This window comes from Triturus cristatus, chromosome 7 (genome assembly GCF_964204655.1).
Source record: "Triturus cristatus chromosome 7, aTriCri1.1, whole genome shotgun sequence".
Lineage (NCBI taxonomy): Eukaryota > Metazoa > Chordata > Amphibia > Caudata > Salamandridae > Triturus > Triturus cristatus.
Genome location: NC_140590.1, coordinates 685,625,534 through 685,648,579, shown reverse-complemented (window position 1 = coordinate 685,648,579; position 23,046 = coordinate 685,625,534). Strand labels below are relative to the sequence as shown.

Sequence of the window (23,046 nt, the reverse complement as noted above, 5' to 3'; positions counted from 1 at the left end):
TAAACATCATATCCTACGCAGATGAATTCCAGCTCATCCTCTCACTCTCAGAAGACCCTGCCACCATGAGAACCAACTTCCACAGGTGCTTGAAAAGCATCGTCAACTGTATGAAGTACAACTGCCTGAAGCTCAACACAGACAAATCGGAAGTGCTGATTATCAGCAACAACACCACCCCTTGGAATGACTCCTTATGGCCATCAGCCAAACCAACCGACCAGGATAGAAATAAAAGCATAATCATGGAAAGAAAATTGACCATGAAGTCCCAGATCAACGCAGTCTCCTCCTCAAGCTTCCTCACACTTCACATGTTACAAAAACATTCAAATGGCTCCCCCTGAACACAAGATGTGCCATCACTCAGGCCCTAGACATGAGTCAACTAGACTATGGCAACGCACTTTATGTTGGGATCCCCACACACCTTCTCAAGAGACTCCAGACCAAAGAGAACTCTGATGCTAGATTCATCCTTGACCTCCCCAGATGGACCCGCATCACCTTTCACCTCAGAAAACTCCATTGGATTCCTATACAGAATAGGTGCCAATTCAAATTGAAGATACATGCCTATAAAGCAGTGCACAACTAAGGTCCAGTCACACTAACCATCGCCAGACAACTATGCTCTGCGTCCCTTTCACTCACCCACATACCCTTATCCACTGAAACAACAGCAGAGGATGTTCCTTCTCCTACTCCATGGTTAAAACTTGAAACGCCCTCCCCATGTAGCTATGAACCTCCACCTCTCTTCTGGAATTCTGGATAACACTCAAGAGCTGGCTGTTCAACTGAGTCACCCAACCCTCACGGCCCTCTAGCACCTGGATACCATCTCAAGTGATTAGTCGGGCTATACAAATCGACTGATTGATTGATTGATTGATTGATTGAATGACTGTGATATTGTTCAATGCCGACCCCACAGGAAATGATTTAAAGTTTGTAGGGTTGCCCAAGGGAATTGAAGTCCCATTGGCTAGTGAGTCCTCCCACAGACAAACTCAAAAGTGGCATAAAATGTGACACCTCGGTCGCTGGCCTTAGAACATTGCTGGACTTAGAGAGAACGGAAGATGAACTGCACCGGCTGAACCTGTGGACCACAGAAAGAGAAGCTGCGCACCAAGAAACACTGTATATGCTGCACCATCTAGGCCAAGGCAGGACTTCAGAAAGAGAAGGGCTGCTCCTGCTATTGAAATCATCGAGAGATACCCAAGGGCTGGACTTGCTCCCACTTGTCCCAAGGACAAGTGGCTAGCCTCCTGTTAAGCTTCAGGGACAGAAAAGCTAAAGAAGCCCTGCATCTGCATAGTGACTACCTGACCAGTTTGCCCTGGACTATGCTGGTGTAGCAGAGAGTTTGAGGCCTAGCTTTCAAGAGGTCCCTCTCCTGTCTTGGACCCTTGGCTATTGCTAGAATGTACTCTTTCTTGCCGTAGGACTGCAGCTTGTAAGCCAAAGCTAAGGCTGTTGCTTTTGGGCACAAAGGCTCGTACACTACCCCTACTGGTTTGTGGGTAGCCAAAAATGCCATCAAGAACAAGGATTCCCAACAACCCTGGACTTCTCTTACTGTTTGACATTGACCCCAAGGCTGGACTCCACTACAAAGGACCCCACTGACCTCATAGTCAATGAGAAAAAGAACCAGAAAAATTCCAAAGTGCAAAGATGACATTTTGACCGGGAGCAACCTGAAGCATGCATATGACTTCCATCGCAGTGGGCCTGAAACTTTGACTGTGATGATAGATTACTGCTAAAAGTGAAAAGCAATTATTTCCAAACTTTTCTGAATTTCTTTGAGTGAAAAGCCGTGATTTATGTACATTTTACAAAAATCATAACTTTGGTTGCCTTCATCAGATTCTTGTCATTTTGATGTTAAAATATACTCTTATGTTTATAAATGTAATTGTGGATTTTATTGCTGGTCTCAAACTTTTTGACAGTTTTGGTACTGATGAATGCTTTACACTTGTGTTCCTTTGAGTTAAGCCAGACTGCTCTGTGCCACAGTTACCCATGACTGAGATAAGGTTTGATTTAAATAAGCCCAACTAGTTGTGATATAGATTAGTGCCATTATTACATGGGGAGGCCTTACAATTGCCACAACTAATAATCAACTTTTTTCACAACCACACAGTTGGGTCAAGTGTGGAAGTCTAGATTAGTTGATTTCACAACAGATAACACAGCTACTAGGCTATATCTGCTGTACTTTTTGGGGATGAGGAGAGATGAAATGGAAGACTGATGATAACACAAATCATGCTGATGAGATGATTGGTGCATAGAATGAGATATGTAAAGGGAGGAGAAAGGAGTGACCATAGGAAAGTTGTCAAAGATGTGGAAAAGTAGTCGGATATGTGGTGAACAAATTATGGAGTTAGGGACAAAAAGCGGGTAGGTAAATAAACAACAGTAGTTTCCACCTGTTACTTTACCTGCATTTAATTTTATTCTATTGTATTGGATTAGACAAGGCGACAACTCAGTTGACCTTATTCTTTACCATTCTACAGAAGATATGTAATGTGACTGGGTCACCCTGCACTGCCCCACATTAGAATGCAAAAGTAGATCACTCTGGTTACTTAGTTTTGCATTATATTAAACAGAAGAGATTACTCTGCAGATTGCACTCTGCATTAGATAGCCTGTGGTACCCTGCTTTAGATCAGAGAAGATGATCAGACTGATTGCTTTATCCACCATAGGATTAAGGAAGGAGATTCTCCTGTTACCTTTCTCTGCATTAAATTTCAGAAGAAGATTCAATCATTCAATCAATCAATCAAGTGTGTTTTAAAGTGTGACTACTCACCAGAAGTGTTTCAAGGTGCTTGGGGGTGGGGAGGACTGCTGATTTGTCTAAGGCACCATGGTTTAGTCAAAGAGCCAGGTCTTTAGGTCTATTCTAAATTGAGGCAGTGACGGTGGAGATCCCTGGTAGGTGCGAGGAATGCAAGGCGGTGGTTAAATATGCAGGTCCCATTTTCTGTAGGACTTTGTAGGCATGTGTGAGGAGCTTGAAGGTGATTCTTTTGTTGACTGGTAGCCAGTGGAGGTCACTCAGGTGGCCGGTGAGGTCGCTGCGGTGGGGGATGTTGAGGATGAGTCTGGCAGAGGATGTTTTAAATGTTCTACAGTTTCTTGAGGAGTTTCTGGGTGGTGCCGTCAGAGAGTGTGTTGACGTAGTCGTTTCTGCTGCGGTTGAGTGTGTGAGTGACTGTCTTTCTGGACTCGGTGGAGATCTTTTAGATCAGGCGTAGCTTGTGGAAGTAGGGTGATGAGACGGCGTTGATCTGGCAGTTCATGGTAAGTGAGGAGTCCAGGATGATGGCAAGGTTTTGTGTGTAGTCTGTTGTTGTAGGGGGTGTCGAATTGCTGCGGGCCACCAGGAGTCATCCCAAGTGGAGAAGTTGGATCACAAGAAGAGTGCTTGATCTTCTCTGAGTTTAGCTTGAGGCAGCTGGTCTTCATTGAAGTGGCAACAGCCGTCATCCCGTCGTGGATGTAGATCTTGGCAACTGTGGGTTTTGTTGGTGAGGGAGAGAATCAGCTGGGTGTTGTAGGCATAGTAGACGAGGTTGAGTCTGTGGTTCCTGATGATGGTTACAATTGGGCCATGTAGATGTTGAAGAGAGTGGAGCTCAGGGAGGATGCACTCCGCAGCTAATCTCTGTGGATTCTGAGTGGAACGGTGGTAGTCTGACTCTCTGTGTTTGGCCGGTGAGGAAGGAGTGGATCCATTCCAGGGCTTTGTTGTGGATACCAGCATAATGGAGTCTTGTGCATAGTGTGTGGTTGGAGACTGTACTGAAGGCAGCAGAGAGGTCCAGGAGGATGAGGGCTGCACTTTTGCCTCAGTCGAGGAGGGTGCGGACTTTGTCTGTGGCAGAGAGGAGGACAGTCTTGGTGCTGTGGTTTCTTCAAGCAGTTTATTCCTTGCTGAATTATAGGAGTTCATTTTATTGATTTACCCTGTACAAGAGTACAGGAAAAATTACTCCATCTCCGTTATCCTGCATTATTGTCAGACCCTGCTTGGGGTGGCCACAGGGCAGATAGGGTGTACTGGGCCCTCCCAGTGTTCCTTGATGTTTTTTGCCACTTGTCTCCTGGGGCCCCACCTAATAAAGCTCTGTAAACTTGGCAAGGTGCAAACTTTACCATACTTGACTTTCATGTTAGTGAGGGTGAGCAGTCACAGGTTTGCCAAGGAGGTAGTTTTGGGGGAAAGAGCTTAGAATTCAACAGTCAACCAACAGACACAGTAATTTAAATGTCCAGCCCAGTAATGTTATTGTTAGGAAATAATTACTTTTTAATCTCACTGTACTGGTCAATATTAGATCATTCAATCCAATATAATTACGGAAGTGATCTAGCTCATGACTCTAGGGGCTTATTACCTTTTATCTCCTTCTGTGCGGTCTGTATCCTGGGTGAACCCAGATAAACTTGTTCATCAACAATTTATGGTAGAAACATGAATAACATTCAGGTGCAGATTTTACTGACCCACAAGTCATATGTGCCACCAGTTCACTCATTTGTTCAGGTTCTTACCCCTAGTGGTAGCGCAGGTAGGAATTTAGTGTCTTAGGGGCATATGTATCAACATCTCCATTTGCGATTCTCAAATAGCGATTTTTAAGGAATCGCTATTTGAGAATTGCAAAACGGGATGTATTTAAACAATCGCAAAACTTTTGCGATTTCTTAAAATTCCTTAATTGCGATTAGCAAATTGCGAAATCGCAATTAAGGAATACCTTCCCATTCATTCCTATGGGCAGGAGACCCATAGGAATGAATGTGAAGTAATTCTCAAATTGCGATTCGCAATTTGCTAATCGCAATTTGAGAATAATTTCAAAGGTGCAAGAGTGTCATGATGACACCCTGATGCACCCCTGAAATGAGGATGTGTGCGCATATGGCGCACATACATGCCCTAAGGGCATGTATGTGCGCCACGTGGCACTTTGTAAAATTCAAAAAAGTGCATTTTGAAAGGAAATCGCAAATTACCACCAACTAGAAGTTGGTGGTAATTTGCGATTTCTTAAGGATAATTCGCACAACTTGGGTGCGTGTTACATATCATTTAAGAAATCGCATTTTTGCGATTTCTTAAATGCTTACGCAAAATTAAGAAATCGCTAAATTAGCAATTCCTTAATTTTGCGATGGGATATTGGCTCATACATCCCGATTAGCGATTTTTTAATCGCAAACGCTGTTATTTTGCGAATCGCAGCGTTTGCGATTAAAAAATCGTTTGATACATATGCCCCTTAGTCTTTCGCCCTCAACTAACTTCAACTCAGCGACATAATTCCATTAAAGGCGGAGACCTACAGTGCTTCCGTGCAATCACTAGAAGGGGGCAAATGAGTCCGGGCATGGCACAAGTTTGTCTTATGCAGCAGCCTGGACTATTCTGTGGCTGTCTACAAACTACATCACACACAACGTGAGAACAATGATGTTTCTGCACCTGGCTGTCATTAGCTTTGCTGAACAGTAATATCAGGGATAGATAAAAGGGCAGGCCTGATCAAGAAACCAAAATAAAAGTCAGGATACCAGATACACATGCTGCCGGGCATTAAGGGAAGAGAAACCTGGCCGTATTCCATGCAGGGACAGTCTTGTTCCAACAATTATCTCTAATACGACATTCATTCAATTGCTTTACCCGGCAGTAGATTGCAGAAGGAATACATCCTGATTAGTTTAATATACTTTAGTATGCATTACTTACTAAAGAAAGTTACTCAATGTGAACAAAACAGTGGAGATGTGAAACAATATCAATCCACCATGCTTGCATTAAAATGCAACAAAGAGTGATACTGACACCAATCAATACGGAGTGGGGTGTTCCTTTCTGCCTCAATTCAGACTTTTGTACATAACAATGCAATAGGTTTACAGCACTTAGGTAAAGAGGAAATGTAGCCTAACAACTAAGTTATTAACTTTGGGGCAGAGAAAACTAGTGGTCCGGGTCTACTTTTTTGTGAAATGCAATGCCACTAGCTGCTGTCTATTAACGAGACAGCACTGAATCAATACCAAACTAAACACAATAAATTGGCTGCCACAGACTTTGTCCTTTTTCTTGCAGATGTCACATCCTAAGAGAAAGGACTGAGGGTGCTTGAGACAGACTTAAGACAGGGTATAGCAACTCTCATAAAAAAGGGTGCACTAAAATATTTTGATCATGTGTAGGTACTATGCCTTAAGGTATCAGACTGCGGTGGAAAATGTGTGCACTTATAGGTGCTTCTTCAGGGAATTTCTGCAGACTTCTGACCCTCCTTAGGAGATGGTTGGAAGGGTGAAGTGTTAAATGTGCATATGTGCTTTACAGGATATGTACCCTCTTCCATTTCTTAGAGTAGCAAGGGTGCCCTGGGACCCAATGCAAACAAGAAAAAACGGGTCTGCATCTCCTCATATGGTAGTGAAAAACATGCATGATTGAGATGTAAAGGTTCCCTCATACGGCTGAGCCTTGGGGCCACTACACCTCCTTCACTATTTAGAGGCATGTCACTGCTTCTCCCACTTAATGTAACATTATACTATTAACATATCACAAATGCTTTACAATATCAAATTCCAGGATAAGAAAACTCTTCCTACTAGCATCAAGCCTTGGCAAAGCCAATAGGTTTTGTCTTGTTGACCTATTGGTATTGCCAATGCTTTCTTTCTGATACAGTTCAGCATTGGCAAAAAAAAGAGAAAAAGTAAAAAGAGGTATGATGATGTGGCCGCTGTAGCATCAGTTTGCAGGCTCACGCATGCGCAATGACTTATACGTGCACATGTATCAGAAAGCATGCGCCTACTGAATGACACAATGGCATTTTATTTATTCATTCTCTTTTGTTTACCGATCTAAGATGGTGAATCCCCCTCGGATTGCTAAATAAAATAAGTATATATTTACATTAAAGCACTTTTCAGATAGCAGAGTGGCCCAGTAGCAAATGGCAGGTCCTGGGCTCTTCAAAAAATTAAAATAAACAAAATAATAAAAGGACTGCAAGGGGTGTGGAATCCATGGTGGAGTGACTGATTGGAAAATAGGGCTTGAGCAACACAGAGTGGTCGAGAGCAAGGGAGCAACAGAGGCATTTTTTAGAATTAAAAAATGCAAATCTATTTGCAACTGCTATAAGGCTTGCTGTTGGTTTTACTATATCTTCTTTCAGAAGGTTCACATCAGGCACAATACTAACAGATCTCTTTGATCTGAAACTATTATTTTACTTTTTACATCACGATTTGTAAAGTCCAGAACTTGTGACAGAGTCTTCTCCATCTTAGCTCCCCATCAATGGAATTCCATTCAGATGTCCCTACAAAAAATGGAGAATCTGGTGTCATTCAGGAAAAAGAAAACATGGTGGTTCCCTCAGATTTTAAATTGAAAGTACCAATTTCCTTTACACAAATGGTGAGATCATAATCATAATGAGGTAGCATCAATCAATCAGGAAGATAGCACCAAAGTTAGATGTAGAATATAGTTCTGACATTTGTATTCCCTTATGAAAACATCAGAAAAATCACCACCATTCAATACTACAAAATCATATGTTGGCTGGACATATGATGCATTATAAATTAAACAAATTCAACATTGTATTAGGTGCATCTAAGTTCGCAGGAAAACTAGCCAGCATCTCATTTGTGTTTCCACTATTCAACTTTGTGCATATTATGCTTATGTAACGAATCACTAGCATTGCACCATCAAATGGAGTACCTACAAGAAGAGCAAAGCAAGCCATCAAATAAGAAGCAAGCAAATCAGAGCCAAAGTAAAGGCAAACAATGGCAATTCATTGGTGGACTCTAAACCCACTGTACGTTTTTGGTATGGTCCACAAAAGGCTTTCGTCAACAGACATATGAAATATATTTGAAAGGCGAGACATAAAAAGCTGGGGCTAATGCTTCAGAAAACAAATGTGGAAAACTGCATTCACAATTGATTTACTTTCCATAACATACCATCCACAGTTTGCAAGAGGCTGAAACCCGGGCATAACATGCTTTATGGGTAGTGCGCTGGCACACCGAAAACCGAAGGATGAAAGCCAGGAAGAGGGTGACACAGTGCCAGTGCTTATCAGAAATAGACCCCGCATTTCACGCTCTGTAGAGTCTAACAGTCGAGCACCTGCGAGGTTCAGATGCACGTATTTGCTTTTTGTGGTGAAGCTGCAGATGTTGCTGCTGGCACAGTCTTCCACCTGCCACATACCTTTGGAAACCCAACAAAATCCCTAACAATTCTGACTTTGTTGTAAAGTCTGACTTGTCATCGCAGGATAAGACATGATCACGGGGAGGGCATCCAGAGTAGTAAACATCTCAGACAGGAGATGGATTTCTCGCAAAAAAATGCAGTTTTCCCAGGATTAGGCAAAGTTCTTCATCTGCCAAAAAGAAATAATTGCATAAGGTGAAAAAAATGTAAGCCATTGTGAAATATTTATGCTCTTGAAAAACATAACATTAAAAAAGTTTAGCATTGAAGCCCAAGCAAGCCCACTTGGCTGATGTAAATTTACCTGGTTTTTAGCTCCTTTAATGCACCTCAATAGTTCGAAGGCCCCTCATTCCCAACATCAGCACGGCTGACAATTGAAATCTGACCACACAGTTCCTTGAATACTGTTCTAAACTGAGCATAAACCTCTACCAGTGTACCTCATTCATGACCTCAGAGTGCCTATGAACCCACTTAACTTCGCTCTACCGAACCTGACTTCTACGTTCTTCAATGCAGCTTGATAAGGTGGCAAAACCAGCACTTGCGAAATCAAATACCCGAGTTCCACCAACTTCTCCATATGACTCACATTCCAGGATCACATCTCACTGCATCCCGCTTGCCTTATTCATACAAATAAATGAAGTGCTATCTCAAAGTTGTCAAGAATTTTCTTGATGATTTTCATCGTCTAAATAACAATATTTGCTGGTACAAAAACAGCCATGAGTTTAATTAAAAGTATAAATAGGTGCAGCAGAACAAGCACCTCCCCCCAAAAATTGTTTTAATTTTCTCATAAACGCACTTCCAAATGTCTGTCAATACAGATTAAAAGGTTTATTGGGTAAAATCCGTTTAGGATCTCAAGTGGTTTGCAAAACACACTTAACTGGACAGACATGATGCTGCTTTCATCCCCGCCATGCATCTGGTCAGAGCTGAATCTGCCATTCGTGAAAGTGAAAGCATGCAGAAGGTTTTGTTGTTCAGTGGAGTTTCGTTTTTTTGTTTCTTTGTCAAAACAGCTGTTTTTATTTTATCTCTATAACATTTTATTACTGATGACTATGCGTAGGCAGGTACTGGGATCATGGTGGATGAAATGCTGAGCCCGATTCAGAAAACCAATTTTCAGCCGTAAACCTAAGTTTACTCCTGAAAATGGCTCCATTTACGCCTGTCATGTATTAAAAAAAAGGCTAAGTGGGAGGTATAATAGTTATACTAAAGCGTACTTGTATGCACCAACTACATGCAATTATGCAGTAGTAAACCTCATGTATGAAGCGGAAGTCTGAGGATCAAGGTGAGGTTTGCTTTTAAAGCTTATGAACAGCTGCAAACGTGTTGGTTGGTTGGCTTTCAAAAAACTCTTTCTCTCCCTTTGGGAACCCAGCAAAAGTCAGAGATTATTTTCAGCAAAGAGATTTAATTACTGGATGTGGGTTAAGAGAAGGAGTTGCAGATAACTCCGCTTTAGGGAATAGTATTTGTCTTGTAATATTCCCAGTAACACGTCTGAAAAACTGTGATTGAAATATCAAGCATTCTTTCCATTTTTATATTTACAACTATGTGTATAAAATTGTGCAAGGCTGTAGATGTACAACCTTTTTTGTGAATTAAACCCACATTGTTTTTCTATTTTGTGGCCCATTTTCTGGTTTTGAAGACAGGAGACAGGGTAATAGAAGGCATGTTCATGCCAAGAATGATGGAGTAATCACCACTGTCTACAGCTGCTGTCTGAAGGACTTGGACATTGTTACGTTAAAGTAAACCAATCGTCCACTTACTTTCTTTCAGAAAATGGAGTTTGGTAGTGGGTGCTGTGATAAATTCCAGGTGTGTGCTATGCAATTGTCTGCATGCTGACCTCCATTCCATTGCAGTACCACGTTTGCAAAAGGAACCAAATTAGGCAACGTGCTCCCTAGTAGGTCTTAAACAGAGAACCACATTTTCTAAGCCGGAAATTCCCTAGATTGGCTCCCAATGGCCAAGAGAATTAAGTTTCAACAAGCCTGCTGGAAATTCAGAAGTCTCTCTCAGGCTGAACCATATGCTTTAAATCAGAGAGTAGTCACCTATGGACCAGCATGCACTCTGCATAGTCAGGATCAAAACTTTTTAATTGTACCCAGATACACACTTGAATCAAGCAGCAGTACAGCCCACTTAATGGCAGTGTCATGATTATTGAATCATCCTCCCCAACAGATCAGAATCCTACCCACCTGTTCGAGATTTAAGGCAACTCTGAAAATCTGTCTATTTTAGGTTCCAGTAGGACTTGGGACAAGACACCTCTATGAAGTGGTCAATACATCAGAAGGTGTCATTATTCATTCATTCAATAATTTTATATTTTTTGAACATGCACTGCTGGTGCCTATAATGTCAAACATTCATCTGATAATGCACATGTGTTGCAGTGGGGGCAAATAATAGACTACAAGTTCATCACAACACATTGAGGAAGCTTCAAGATACTTGACTCAGAGCATACTCCTGTGTGCTGTCTTGTAGAACATTCACCAGCATTGAAATCTCATACATATTTATCAGGATATATGAATATCCTGATTGATCACCATCAACAGTTTTGAATAGAGCACAAAGCGGGCTTCACCTGTTGATTTTGCTTTACAGGCAAACTACAGGAACAGTATACATGCAATGACAAATCACAAATATTTGCAGGTGCTATAAGTTGCAGATTGCCTAGACCTCCTTATTCAAATCTTCACAAAATGCAAAAGAGAGCTTACCCAAAAAAGGCAACCTGTTAAAGAATTTATGAGCAGTTCAGTCACTCTTGCACAGGTTGGAGGCATTGAATGAGCAACCCATACCTACAATACCTCATAATGGAGGTTATGATACAAAGAAATTCAAGTTTGTGTATGATTCAGTGACTGGACAATACAAAGTCACCATTAACTATGTGAAATATAATGTGTATCTGTAAAGCACACTATTACCCGTGAGCATCTTGGCACTGAATGACAGTTGTTTATTGTCACCTAACTCAATAGTACTCTTGTTATCGACCTCAGAAGAATGTGTGGATCTACTGAGATTTGAACTTGTGAACATGAGGTTAATCACCGAGCCCTACGCTGGACGCATTAACCCACTAAGCCATTAGACCTGGCAACAATACAAATGCAATGTGGTATACCTATATTTATGACTACTTGGAGATGGGGTAATGCACTGGATCATCTGTGTTGTTACCCCTTTTGAGTGTGGAGCATAAGTAGACAAAATAAAAATACAAGAGTGAGACATGAATTCTCCTGTGATGCATAACTAGATGCTAACAATGGAATGTGACAGTGAGGAGTGCAGCACTCTATCTCTGACCAAGAGCCCACTGAATTAGAGTCAAATTGCAGCATCACTGAGGATATTTTGACCTCTGATGAGTAAATGTGTTCCTAGCTTTTCAGTTATGAAATGGACCTCCTCTGCTGAATCTGGGTTGTCTTTATTGTCCGAGATTGAATATGAACGCTCAATGACTGAGATAAAATGGTCAGGGTCAAATGGGAGAAGAGTGCTAGACCTTTGAGTCCTTCTCCGTTGGAGGCTTCGTTTGGAGGAGACTGCTTTCGTGAAGTTGAATATTGTCCCAATGGAATTTAATGGGTTGGCGGAGAAGAAATACAATTTTGGTCTAAAATCTGAGGATTTATAGCCCCATTTCATAAGACTGAAATTGGCCCAGACAAAATTTAAATGATGCCCAGCTACTACCAATAATTTCATGAATTTTATATCACGCTTTTTACGTGAAATTCCAGAAATGATGCCATTATGCCAGAAATTATACTATTATGCCACATCCTGTCATTAGGCTGCTGTTTGCAGAAAAAATATAGTGTGGGAGCACGGGAATACTGCAAACAACCAGAATTTGAGCTGCTGTTGTTCTCAGCAATTGTGTTTTTCATGCTATTACTTTAGCTCAAAATGCGGCCTTGCATCAACAATTGATGTGAGGATGCATTTTGAGCTAAAATATAGTGATAAATGACTGATTCACATTTATTTTTTATAATTGCACAGAATTTCGCTTAATTTTCCAAAAATTGAGTTTCATTTCAAGGAAGAAAATTATGCAAATTTGATACCCTGCTAGATATAATCCCATTTGACTTCTTTCTCACATATATTAAGATACCACTGATACAGTAGGAAAAGATGTGTCTGTTACCTTTATATTCATTTCATGAGCCTGTGTTCAGTTGAGGAGAAACCCGGGGGAGAGGCAGAGACCGTAAGTCATGTGAACAGGAGTGGGGGATGAGAGGCCTGGAGAGTAATCGTGGAGGGCGGCAGCCCCTCCGGATACCCGTTCTTGAACCTGTTTTCCCTCTGGAACACTGACCTGCTTGTTCGTATAACCCTTAGCACGTCTCTAAAGGGAAATATACGTATGCACATGTAGTTGGGGTGAGCTAACCAGAAGTTTGCAATATTTGCAGATCTGCATGAAGCTCAAGAGGAGAATGCTGTAACGTCTAGGGTGCTCGAACTGGCCTGCCCCCTACCAACCCTCCCTGAGGCAGCAGGGAGGGATGATTGAACCCATTTTCTAACTTGTTATAGCATCGCTGACAAGAAAGACCCCATTACTGAGGGAGGCATTTGTTGAAGGACCCGGGCAGTTTCGCTTGATCACCCCAGGCACGGTGCTGCATGGGGGTGTAGTAGAGAAAACTACGCCCTGCATTCATGGTGTCTCGGGCGGCTAAGCCTAAGGGGGTGGTTGAATCGGGTGAGATGCGGGGAGTGAGGAAGATCCCCAATGGATTTCTCATGAACATTAGAGGATGATGAAAATGGGGAAGGCGGACTAAAAAAAAAGCAAAGCAGATTAACATTTGAGCATCACTGGATGGCAGGATAGCCAATCGCTGCTGGAGGAGTGGAATTGGAGGTATTAGAAAGTGGAGACCACAGGCCCAGTAACGCCACTGCAGCCATGCTGCTTGATCTTAAATCATGCCATGCGTTGATAGATGGCAACATTGACTCTGTGGCCTCCAGGTTGGATTGCCCAACCAAGCGATTGGATCACCAGAATATGCGGCTCAGTGGCGCTGAGAGACGGAAGTCTGATATAGAAGAGGAAGCCACCCAAACCACAGCGAAAGTATCTAAACTTGGAAAAATGATGCAGGCAATAGTGGCAAAAAATGAGTCTTGATCCCTCTGTTATACCATTGAACTGACACTCGCCCCTCTATGAGAGGGCATAGCATCATGATTGCTGATTGCACTTAGAAGGCACTAACCCTCTGAGACAGGGGTGTGGCTGGATGTATTGCATTTGGGACAGAGATGTGGCAGGATGTATTATATTATTGTGCGATTTATTATGTGTAACTGATACTGTGCTTATGCGGTCGTATATGCTTTTTACTGTGTATTGATATAACTTTAATTAAAAAAATTAAAAGAAGGGTTTGATCTCTACATTGATACACACGTTTTGTACGAGCCCCTCCAGCGTCTTTCTTCTTTTGCTGGCGGAGTCGTGACTATTTTGCCTCGAATTATATTTTACTTTTATTTGCTATTCATTACCTGCTCATAATGACTTCTACTTCTCACTTCAAAGACACTATCAAATCTTGAAATGCGGGGACATAAAAATCAGCCTTCCTTTGAAGGCTTGTAAAAAGATAACTGTCTTTTCAAAAGTGTGGTTTGGTGGAGAAACCTCACATTCCCCGATATTGTGGCCTCAGTTGTTGATAAGATTAAACAGCAATGACATCTACGAAGAAGACTAATCCTGCCCTGATAAAGAGAGTTTTCAAAAATGACAGTCACAAGCTGATGAAGAATAAGATACAAAGACCCTGACAGGCAGGTGCAGCTGCTGCTTTTCAGAACAATAATCACTGAGAAGAACAGAGCAGGAGGCTAAGATCCCAGTCTTCCCTGGGGCTGCCACTCGCCGCGCTCAAGGAGCACCGAAGAGAGAAAGTCCAGCAACAGGAACTGGGAGATGTGTGGTGTGGCAGGTGGATGGGCTGAAGCAGACAGCAGAGTATTAGGGAGGGGTGGATGTCAGTAGGCTGGAGCCCAGGATCGGTTGGTGGATGTCCCCACATCCAGGGCCGTACTGGGATCACAAACCAGCCTTGTCAATTACGTCCGACCGGCCCTGGGGGGGGGCATGGGCTGAGGGAGCAGTCGGATGTAAGTGCCAGTGCAGGCACACTGCTGCTGCACTGCTGCTGAGCTTTTGCTACCAAGGGCCAATCTTGCATCACTGCAGCAAAACCGGCCCCCAGCAACAAAAATGGGCTCCACCGGTATAAAAACCAGCCCCTACCCTTCTCGCTCACCAGGGAAACACCCAGTGCCCGCTACGGCCACTCTGGCCCTGATAACAACCATATACTACAGCAACAATATTTTGGAGGGATGATCCCCTGCAGCACCCCCAAAAGCTAGTAACCCACTAATGATGTAAGAGGTGCCAAGGACGTCAATCCAAATCTCTCAGAATCTTTCTCAGAATACCAATATGGAAGGTTGCCATTAAAATCCTCAGACAGGAACTCTGTGACGTGTAAACAGTGTCTCCATGGTGAATCCAAATTGTGTTTGTCCTGTAGGGCAGCCTATGTTTTCATGGCTATATGGGCAGTCAGAATTAAGTACCACTTAAACAGAGGGCTGGAAGTACAAATTCAACATATCACTTGTGACTGAGGACTGACAGGAGGTCCATAGGGCAGAAGAAATAAAAAATCAAGCAGTCCAAATCCAAATCAATACAGGATGACTTGTTACGCAGATGGAATCTCTCATAACATAGCTTTGAGTGCTACATTAACTGTAATTTGCAAAAAGATGGGTTTGGGTCATGCTTTGCCCGATCCACAATGTGTCCCTTCTTTAACAAGACCATTTTACTTCCCCACGGGCATCTGCCGCTAGAAACCTGGCATAAGTTAATATGCACAACACACAAGAAGCAACTTGTGATTCCTGTGTTGCATCCACTTGTACAACAGCACTCATTTAATATGGTGGCTTTACTATATTTTTAAAAATAAATGCCTTTTTTGTAGGTACCTATGGAGACAGGTTCTTCTTAAAATATGCTTATTAGCGCAAGATGCTTCCAGCATATTCAGTTTACAACTCCACCGGCACCTTCTCCTGTAATGGCCACCTTTCAATTCCTAAAATTCCATCCCTCCATTCTACATTCTCCTAGCCTCATCTCTACCCACCCCTCCGCCACCCTTACAGAAATGCAAGTTTATCAACGGGGAAAAGAAAGGAATATAAAGCACCAGGAACAAATATAGCATTGCTACATAGGAATTATAATATGGAGCATATATTAAATAACATTTCAAGAACAAGCACCTAAAGGAACTACTCCATTCTAGACGTGGTTTGCAGCTTTAGAATACATTAGAAATCATTTGATTCTCTATAACAACTTGCAATTTCACATATGTTCCCAATCTCCACACTGAACCATCTTCCAACTCAACCACCTCCATCTCACCTTGGTGACCTTAAATGAGTATGAACATTTTCCTTCACCCTTCCTCACAATTTCTCTTTTTTTTATCACCACCCAATCACCAACCATTATATTGGTACCCTTTGCACTTATTTTAATATTATAGTACTCCACCATACTCTTTTGCTTCTCAGCAACTCCCACCTTAATAGCCTTATGATCAACCCATACTCGGTTCTTGTCCACCAGCCATGCAGGTGTTTCCTTCCTTGCCAGCTCTCTTCCTTTCAAAGACACAAATGGTGGGACCCCCACCACAGAATTGGGTGTAGTCCTATGGGCCCACATCAATTTCCTTAACTCCTTCCAAGGAAGACCATTCACCACTGACAACTGTGTATGTTCTGTGATCATCCTGTTCACCCTCTCAACCAACCCACTGCCTTGGGCCCTAAAAATAGCCTCCCTGCCATGCCCAATACCAAATTTGAACATACATACACTCTTTTTCCTGGACACAAATTGCAGCCCATTCTCTGAAACAATGTTTTTGGGAACCCCTTCTTCCTGAACGACTTCCTCTAGAAATTCAACTACACTTTCAGTGTCTATGAGTTTCACATTCTTGACAACAAACTATTTGGTATTGTAATCAACAAAGACAATCATATACCTACTTTTTGTCCCTAATTTATCAATTGGGCCCATGAAATATATTGGAAGTCTCTCCCATGGCTTGTCCGGTAACTCAACACTCTTTAGAAGAGGCTTTCTCACCACTTTTATCTTATCAATGTTCACACAAGCATACAATGCTTCACAATATCTTCTATTGCACTATCTATTTTAGGCCATCAGAATGATTTCCTTACCCTTCTTTTTTCATCCTATTACTCCCCGGATGACCTTCACATGCTATTTAAATGATGTGTTCGCGAACACTTGTGGGCTGAATTATCTGATTTCTCCTCCGTTTTCATCATTGCTCTAAGAGGTTCTACCAACTCTATGAAATTCATTATGAATTTTGAACAATATACAGCTAGTCCCAAAAATGACTTCAGTTGCTCTTCGTTTTCCAGTCGAGGTGAATTTCTTATTCCTTGTACAATGCTTTTTTGGGGGTTTGATTCCTTCCTCTGATATTTCATGACCCAAGCAAGTAACTTATTACTTTCAGAATTGACACTTTTCTCTTCTTACTGTTAACCCATGCCTATGGAGACGTTTCATGACCACCACAAATAGTCTATCCTTTTGATGGATTTAGACTCCCTTTTCACATTACCATTTGGGTCATCGCTCTTCACTTCCTCTTAAGAATATCACTTCCTGGATAGGAGATCCTCTCCTCACATCATTAATTACCTTGGTGGACATAAACATTTCTTGCAGCCACATTGCCATGTGTTCCATTCCTTTCACTATTTGGATGGGTTCTTCTAAATTGGGATCTTTAGTTAACAATGTTTCCTTTACTCTTTTGTCATTAGTGCACCTTACAATTTGGTCTCTGATATGAGAGTCACACAAGTCCCCAAACTGACATGATAGAGGCAAGCCTCTTAAAGCAGCCACATAAGAAGCAAAGTTTACCTCCATTTTCTGTACTCTAGAAAAGAATGTATGACACTTCAAAACCACATTTACGTTAGTAATGAAGTGCAAGTCTAGCATCTTCAGTGATTGTTAGGTTACGTATCACCCATATCCAAAGAGATTTAAGGTAAGTCTTCATACAATCTTCTCTCCTCTACTCCTTGCTTGCCTCATTACCAGTCCGTATCAGTCAGCTCCAATGGCTAGAATCCATGTAAAAAGACATTTCTTCTACTGCTTCCATGGAGTAGGAGGATCATCTTGTGTTGCAAGAATTTCCGGAGGTGGTACCATAAGTTGGTCACTCATTCTGATTAGTTGTACCTGTTGAGAAATGTAACACAATTAACTGAAATTTAGGAAACTAAAGTAATAAGGTAAAATAGCAGAATACCACAATAAGTTAAAATAAAGAAAAATATGCTCAATTTCTCTGTAATGAAGCTCCAACGTTTATCCAGTTTCCATATGTTTCTTCACAGACATCACGTGGCTGCTGCTAATGATTGTCCCTCTAACTGTGGAAGATAGTCCTTCTTTGCTTTTCACAGTCCGTTAAAGAGGAAAGAGGAAATCGGGGACAGAAGGTTCAGGTAAACAGCCTTCACAGGTTACAGATGAATCAGGTGAGAAACCTATATAATATATTATTTCTTCCCCGTTATGATTTATTTTCCTTTCTCAGTCGGAGCTTTTATCACATGCTCCTTTGATTGGCGCCAGAGACAGGGGTCACTCTTGCATGGAGGGAGATGCGCTCCCCGTCGCACACTTGAAAAGTAAGGCCACTCCTGTGCAGAGGGACACACGCTCCCAAGTGGCTCCTCTATAAAGGAACACATACTCCTTGGTCGCTCCTACATGGAGCTCACAGAGCCTTTACACTTACCCCTCACTGAGGATAGTTAAGATCCTTAAGGTTTTCTTTAATTTCTGGTTGAACGGTTATATTTTGCATGTATTACAGGGGTGGAAACATCACAGCCTGCCCCCTCCACATCCCACTACCTCATTGCCACTTTATGCATGGACTTCCAGAGACAGATTTTTCTTACACACGATGCCCCCAGCATATTCAGCTTACAACTCCACCAGTACCTTCTCCTGTACTGGCTACCTTTCATATCCTAACATTCCATCCCTCCAGTCTACATTCTACTAACCTCATCTCCACACTTTCTTTTCTATTAAAACTTCTTCATCAGATGCACTCATCTAAACTGCACAATTGTGCATTGTGCATATAAAAACACATATACACCTGAATTTCAGCTTTTCGTTGTCAGTAAAAGAAAATGGAATTAATCCTTCGCGGAAACCCAGACACCTGAGAATGGTTTCTTTCCTGCTTTTTTAATTCTAATCGTGTTAAAGTGGGTATGCTTGCACAGTTAACATTGCATGGAGCAACTGATCAAAAATGAAACTTAAAAAGTATCAGAAGACACGTTGAACAATGTGTTTGATTATTGACACTGCCAAGAGTGGAACATGCTAGTGTTCTCTTGCAGAATCAAAATATTTTTTACGTGTTTGATGACCTAATACGCATTTGTTCTTTCCACGAGGTGTCTTTGTGCATTTCTATATCTTCTAATCGTGCCTGGCCGTGCACCCGGCCATTCATGGGTTAATAGGCACACTGAATGCACCTTGGCACAGGCAGCCTGGTGTACGTGCCTATCCTCAAAGCCATTGGCACACCACCACTCTGTACCGGAGGAATTTACCCACAATCCACCTGACACTTCACCTCGACGAAGACAACAGATCCAGGGGCATGAAATCAAACAAAGCACTTCAGACTGAAGATAATATCACAAGTTTGTTTAGCCACGGTAATACATTAATTACTTTAATGACAGTGCAGTAAGCTGAATCATAAAACCACGCCGTTAAAAGTGAATGAGTGGGCTCAGGGATTTGCTGAGAGATGCGATAGTGCTAGGCATCCGAGTAGGGGCTGTGTGTGCTGCCTGGAGGGGCTCAGGGAGGGTTCACCTCCAGTGCATAGTGCCCTTTGCTGTTTTGTATAGTTTCCCACGTGGAAGCTACTTGCCCAGGGGATATGTCTTAAAATATTTGTAATATCTGCTGTGCTTGCAATATCGTACAGTCAAGCACACCTCCAGAATCTTAGTTTGCATGCAGGTCCGACGGGGCATGGGTAGTTTGCCCATCAATGCCAGTGCCCTGATTGTTTGGAGTTGCTTCACTGCAGGTGTTCACATTTTCGCTTCTTAGCATCTTTAAGGATAAAAGTATTTCCAAGTCTTTCTAAAATGATGCTGTGGTGGCAACTTCAATGTTGCGGCTACAGTTATATGTCAAACTATTTTACACAAAAACGTCATCTGACATAAATATTGTATCCTAAATGTCGTTGAAACACATAGCGTCCCATTGGGTCTAATATTAATACCAATGGGGTGATGTTTTTAAAAAAAATGATATTTGGAACACGATATTTCTGTGAGAGGATATTCTGACGAAAATATTTTGGTATCACGCCCATGAGCGTCATTGAAAGGTCATCAGGGGCCCTCTTGGTGAGTCCCTGAACTGCCTTTGTGACCCCTGGCCTCAAAATAGGGCAAAATGAATCCCAAGAGCATTCCCCATATGGACATTGGTGCTACATCCTCCGTGTTTCCTGTCTACTTTTTACATGTTACATGACAGAGCATGCACTGTCTCTGCAAGAACTTTTGTTTTTTTATCAATGGGCTTGTAGCCCGTCCATTGCTCACCAATAATTGGCCTCATCGTCACTTTCATTTACTTTCTTTTTAACACTCACCTTCTTCTTCCTCTTTATGGGCCTCATATATGAGAAGTGACGCATCCTACGTGAAAGCAGCGATGCGTCACTTCTCAGTGCGCCCTCCTTGCGACATAATGGATGCGTCATATTTACTGTATGACGCATCATGTCGCAAGGAGTTACAGATACGTCAGTATTTCTGACATATCTGTAGGCTCAAAAGTGACGCATTGCTGGAGTGTGTCACAAAAGTGACGCAACTCCAGCAATGTGTCCTTTCACATGCAGCAAGCCCCATGTGAAAGAGCCTGCATCAGTCTTACGCCTGCTGTGAGGCAGTGGTGCAGTGAAATCTCGTAGATTTCACTGCGTCACTTCTACAAGGCTTACTTACGTGGGAACGCCCACCCTGCATACATTATACCTGACACAGGTATAATGTAGAGCAGGAGTTTACAAAGTGACGCATCTGCTTAGCTGCGTCACTTTGTAAATAGGGCGCAACAGGAGGCATGTTTTACGCCGCCGATGCGTCACGAAAAGTGACGCAACGGAAGCGCAAAACTGTTGCAAGGCCTCATAAATAGGGCCCTATGTGTTTGTCCCTCCCCTGGAACAAGGACCCATTGCTTGTGTACATTTTTTTAGCCATTACGTTTTTTCCTTGTATTTAAACACTCTAACAGAGGGCGTCTTTTGAAGATGGCTGCCTCGGATACTTCTCCTATCGCCGTGACCCTCCCTCCCTCCTTCTTGTCATTCCCCAAGGTTCGATGGCTTCTGATAATATAACCTCTAGCCCTTGTGATAATGTTTTTTTGCAATTCACCATGCACTTTATGTTTTTTGTAAATTCAGTTTGGCACCTCAACAAAAGTTTAATTTTCCTGTGCTTAAATTTGGCAATTTTGCACAATGTTGGCCAGCGTTTCCCTACCTACAGATACCTCACTCTCCTTTACATGGTTTTGCTGTGAGCCAATTTCTGACTGCTGTTATCAAGATTCGTAATATGATGGATTTGCAAATGTCACTTTATACTTATTTTTAATGTTATTTTTGCTATTGGAGAATATTTATTGCTTTCATAGTTGTTCTCAAACAGAATAAAGACTGAATTTGTATTTGACACCCTAATTAAAAATTAGAACAGCAGCGGAAGCACAAACAGATGAGTGAATCGAGGTTGGAATAGAGAGAAGGTCGTGAACATCACATTTATAATACGACATGAAAACCACATTACCTACAAGGAGCTGTTAGAGGATGCATACATGGTTAAGCTCACATGCAATTGTTGAGCAACACATGATGTAATAGAATACACACTTACAGAAACACATTTGAAGGCACATTGTACTGAAAACATATGAATTCCCCCTTGGGGTGCTTATACAATGAAACATAGGACCAGAACACATTTATTATTATTTGTATCATATACCATAAGATTCGTTTTTTAGGTCTCGCCTAGGCAGCGCATACATTGCATGGGCTGTCTCGAAGAGACATGTAGAGTCTAGGTATGGGCTTTAAAAAAATGCCAACTTTTTCATTGGTTCCTAGCACTGCCCTTTAGAAATGCTTGCTTATCATTGGTAAATACGCTTAGTAGTCCTTCCTTTTGTTCCGCCCTGGAGACTTACCCTGCTACATAAATCCTTTCAATATGGGACATATGTTTTCCTTCAGTGCACTACTTTGGCTTTTGCTCTCTCCTCGATGCTGCTCCCATTTCACTTAATCATGCTGCCTTTCCAGAACACCATCTCTCGACCCTCACAGCTTCTTTATATCCTTCACAGCTGCTCTTGTTCCCTCTCATGAGCTGCATCTGCCTCCTCCTCCCTAAGATTCCTCCATTAAGGACATGACAAGGAAGCTGGAAAATTGTTTCAATGAAATACTGCCTTGTTTGTACAGTGTATGTCTTTCAGTGACATTTAGATTTTTTTGCTTACTGGTGATTATCCTTCTATGGGCAGTGTTTTGGTTTTGACAAATGGATTTTGTGTAGCTCTTGGTCCCACAACTGGCATTGCTGCTTTAATGGGTCCCTCAAAACTACCTTCATTCTTTCTCTGCTTTCTCCCCTTTTCTGGTCATGATTCTCAGCCGTCTTGAGAGCGGGAACCTCCATTCTTCACTACAGCATGTCCAAGCCTTTTCCAAAATGCACAGCCTTGTCAGCTTTAATCTCCTTCCCTTCAGTGGGCCTTGGAGATTTCTGCCAGGAAGCATAGGCCGTAGTCAAGCCATTTGTGTCACTCCCAGACGACGTCTGCTTCTGTGCTTTTGTATGGTTTGCTTTGACTTCAGCTCCTGCGTGGCATCTTAGTTCTAAATGCTGAATCAGTCTAAAAAGGTAATATGGAAATAAAAATGTTCTTTTCACATTTCTATGCGTGATGATGTTTATTTGCTGTTTTTTTTAAAGGCCATCGTGCAGTGAGGAGAACACTTCAGAGTAAAGTTCAAACTTAACATGTTGACAACTTGCAATTTCACATATTTAATCTACTAATCGCCTTTCATTTCATCCCTGATGTACATTTCATAAGTTCAAAATGATAACATGAATAGTGCAGATTCTTAAGCAATATCTGCCCTCCATAATTTGCAAATGGTAATATGATAGTATGTTTTTAAATCAGTGCACTATTTTTTAAACACAAATTTGCTTACTGTCAAAAATATTCACTGCTTCACATTTGCAGAGAGTAAGTAGATCTTTATGTATTGTATTTTTAGTGGTTGGAAGGGTGTATTCTGTGGTTTGGCTTATATGCAGGGCCAGTAAAAGTATGCGTTAAGATGGGGGTGAATTATTTTTGTGGGTTC

At 41.9% G+C, this 23,046-nt stretch overlaps 1 long non-coding RNA gene across 1 annotated transcript in view; it reads left to right on the top strand.

Annotated features, from left to right (window-relative positions):
* The window catches only part of LOC146810341 (uncharacterized), a 571,645-nt gene that overhangs the window by 214,665 nt on the left and 333,934 nt on the right, over positions 1-23,046 (top strand). Inside the window, exon 2 of the long non-coding RNA XR_014965674.1 lies at positions 17,924-18,067. This is a non-coding gene — a long non-coding RNA (uncharacterized LOC146810341). The remainder of the gene's footprint in view (positions 1-17,923; positions 18,068-23,046) is intronic.